Source organism: Chaetodon trifascialis, chromosome 15 (genome assembly GCF_039877785.1).
Source record: "Chaetodon trifascialis isolate fChaTrf1 chromosome 15, fChaTrf1.hap1, whole genome shotgun sequence".
Taxonomy (NCBI): domain Eukaryota; kingdom Metazoa; phylum Chordata; class Actinopteri; order Chaetodontiformes; family Chaetodontidae; genus Chaetodon; species Chaetodon trifascialis.
Window position 1 is genome coordinate 21197786 of NC_092070.1, and position 3810 is coordinate 21201595.

The window sequence follows — 3810 nt, forward strand, 5'->3', positions numbered from 1 at the left end:
TTATACAGCAGGCGGCGTGGCAGATTGATGACCTCTAGTCCTTGATTGTGACTGACATCAACAAGACACCGCGAGCAGTCTGCTCAACACTGAACGTCTGTTCGCAAGGTGACAAAGTATTTGAGCTGCAGCTAGCTGCCGTTGTGCTCCACATAAATAGCTGCTGACAGGTGGTTGGATTCCCGGCTTGATCAAATAGGCTGAAAACAAACACCAGGTTCAGCCAGTTCTTGCAGGCGTGTATGTAAATGTGCAGTTCATCATACAGAAAACTCTGTAGCTGCTGCAAGCTAAAGCAACGGGCCCCCAAGCTAAAAACTAGCATGACACGCTCAACAGTCTCAGTGCTAACATGCTGATGTTAAGCAGGTATTATGTTTGCCATGTTCTCAGTTATAATGCTAGGTTTTGCTAATTAGCAATAGTTATTTGGTCATAAACAGTAAACATACTGGAGTCATTGCCATCAAATGCCATTAAAGGTGAACTGATTAACGTATCAGGTGAAATCCTAGCTTTGTCCACAGCGAAGCAACTCTTGATAAATACTCAAAATCTGCTCCTCATAATCACAGATAAAGCCAGTTTATTTCCCTTGGATGCCCTCCAAGACTCCACTTTTAAGACTCCAGCACTGGAGACTCAATGCCGTTACCAAAGCGCTCCATCTTTCCCGTCTCATCAGACCTCCCCCTGCACATCTCAGTCACTCAACTCATCCCTCAGGGAAATACTTCACGTGTGCATCCACCTGAAAACACATAATAGAGAAAACACTGCTTACTAAAATATCAATAACTCTTCCCATCAGCCAGTCTCTCCCTGTTCGGTTTTTGATGCTCAAATGCATGAAGAATATTTCTTCTGTAATAAGACGCCGGCCCTTCAGACATGCAGACGAATACAGATAAAGACGTACGCACACACGCACGCCGTCAAATAATATCAAAGCACACACTCACACATTTTAATTAGCAGCACTTTAGTGCAGAAAGCACTAAACCGTGGGATAATTAATCTCCACAGTCTGTGTTTTCGCTGCTAAACCACCTCGGGGAGGGGCCCGGGTTGGTCTCTCCTTTGGCGAGCTCATCTGCTGGGAAGCAGGAAACAATAAAGTTGAAAACCTAAAGAGGTAACAGGGGAAAGGTCGTCAGATTAATATGCCGTTGAAGGCATTTGCTTGTGCTGTACACCGGCGGTCAATTTCTGCTCTGTGAATGTGGAATGCCAGCAATCTCTGCTGGCTTCCTGCGTGTGTGTGTGTGTGTGTGTGTGTGTGAGGGTTCAGCTTGGTCACATACTGCTTCTCATTACAAATCCTCTCATGACTGTATGCAATTTGTGGCTCTGCTCTGTAGCCTTTTGTCAGCAGGCAGGCCAAGTGCTGTCTCTCGCCCCCTCTCTCTGTCCATCAGCCCTCCTCGGTGAGTCTCTGCCTTTTCTGGGGACACAACCCCACCCGCATATTCTAGTAATTAGCCAAGAAAGTCTGCGATGGTGCACTTCCTGGGCGGGTGACGTCAGCTGTGGTCCGACCGGGCCGCCTGTGCGTGCCACTCGGACTAGCGGCGAATCGAAGGGAAATTCAAGAATGCAGAATCAGAGCGTGAACCCACAGAGGTACTTCTAATCCTCCCGGCGTCTCAGCGGTAAAGGGCAAATGGCTGATCAGATTGCTGAAATTGAGGCTAGACATCCTGCAGTCATAAACCTGCCCGTGAGTGGGAGTAGATTGTCAAGATAAACTCCGATGCCGGTTTAATTTTACAAACAAGGCAGCAGCTGATTTGTCTTCATCTTGGCGAGATGTACATGTCTGTTTCAGCGTCTGGCTGACTGCTTCATTTGATGGATATGCAGGCTGAGGGGGAAATGCAGGCCACTGCAACAGAGTCGATGCTGCCCACTGCCCCTTCTCTTAAGCACAAACACACACACATCCTGGCACCACAATACTAATCCTCTTTAAGTGTCAGTCTGAACTGTGGGGGCACAGCAGGTCTTGTGCCCCCGCTGTGGGTGCTGGCCTCATTTCCACTGCTCATTTCCTGCCCTGGGCAACACCTTCCTACAGCTCGTCTGTGACTCCTGTGTTCATCCGCGAAATGTCCCGCCTCCCTCTTCTGCCTTAAGTAAGATTTTCAGTGGGATGTCGTCAAACGCTCACGTCCTTGTAGGCTTAAAAGCTTGCGCCGAAAGCTTGTAACTTGCTCCTTTGCAAAATAGCGTAGTAGCTTGGATTAGCGCAGCAGTTGCAAGAGATTAGGATGAAAAATGGAGTATAAAAACATTCATAGTAACTTCTTAATCCGCTCCTGCAGCCTTTTCCACGTCTCCACCATTGATCTGGAGCTTTAGTTTATTTCAAACGCGTAGTTTCACCGCAGCAGAGATACAGTATGGCTCTGATGCCTCCACAAGAACAGAAGTAATTTAGTTATCTGGAACACAAGCTCTCAACCGTTTTGCTTTGTGACCCTCGTCGCCAGGACTGCTCATCACAGGCTTCCTGAGCTCCTGAACGAGTTCTTCGAAGTGTGTTTTACTGAAAAAGAGAGAAGCCAGAAACCTTTTTGTGCAGCTGAAATGTTTCTCCCCGTCCTTCCATTGATTGACCCCTCAGTTCCCGTGAGGTCTGTGATCCTTCGCAGGTCACAAACCTCACGGGACCGCTGCTCTAGAACGTACGGATCAATAAAGAATCAGAAGTTCAGAAGTTTCCAGACATTTTAGCACATTTTGCTTCCTTTTTTTTAGCCATAACTCTGCTGTGAATCCATTGTGACGGCTGTAAATTAAACACGGTCTACAGCTTCTGTCCTCCACAAAGCTGGAAGCCCTTCAGAGCCACTTTTGAAGCGTACAGGAGGCGAGTATCTGATACTCGGGTGATATACTGTATTTTGGTGGATATTCTTTAAATACATCCCCCCCACACACACACACAAGCACTTTCACTTCCCCTTTTATTTGTTTCTCTCTTCATCAATCCCAGTTTCTCTGACGTTTCATCCATCATTTGTGCGCGTCCTGCCATCGTTTAATGTCTAGCAGGGGTGTAACAACAGTTAAGTGGCCTGACAACGCTGACAGTTGGAAAGGTAAAGCTTTCAGTCGCTGTCAGAGTGTTTTGACTTACAGTAGACGGGCCCGTCCGCTATCACCTCCGCCTAAATGCTGTCAGGATGCAGCAGCTCGCCGGCTGCAGAAACACTCCTGACAGAAAGTCCTGCTCCCTCAGAGAAACTGTCTGCACTGAGTCTGACCAGTGGACTGTTTTACAGAAGCAGCTCAGGGAAAAACAACTTTGAGAGGTCTGGAGTTTCAGGATCAACTGGACGGCCAAATTGTTCTCTGCGGATGAAAGAGCTCACATGTCAAGTCATCTGTCGTGCAGAATAGACTTGAGCTCCTGTAACAGTATGGAGTCAGTCACTTAAAAACACCACATTAGTCCTCCGGTGCTGCTGCATTGCAGTTCAATTTTGTTTTTTGCCAGCTGAGAGGTCTGCACAGAGAGCACATTACCTCGAAAGACTGACTCACTCCTCAGGCTGCACTCCTGTTCGACGTGCAGGGCAACACGAGAGCACATTAAAACAGGAAATGGACGCTTGCTATTTACAGACGTGGCCTCTGAAGGCTGGCCGGGGAAAGCACATGGATGGGAAGGTGCTGAGAAGAGAGCGAACACTGCGAGCGATTGATCCGCTCCATCTGAGCACACGCTTACAGTTTGTAGTAATCACATGATCTGCGTCCTTGATGCTATTTAATGAAAAAGAAGGAATGAAACTTTCTGTCCTT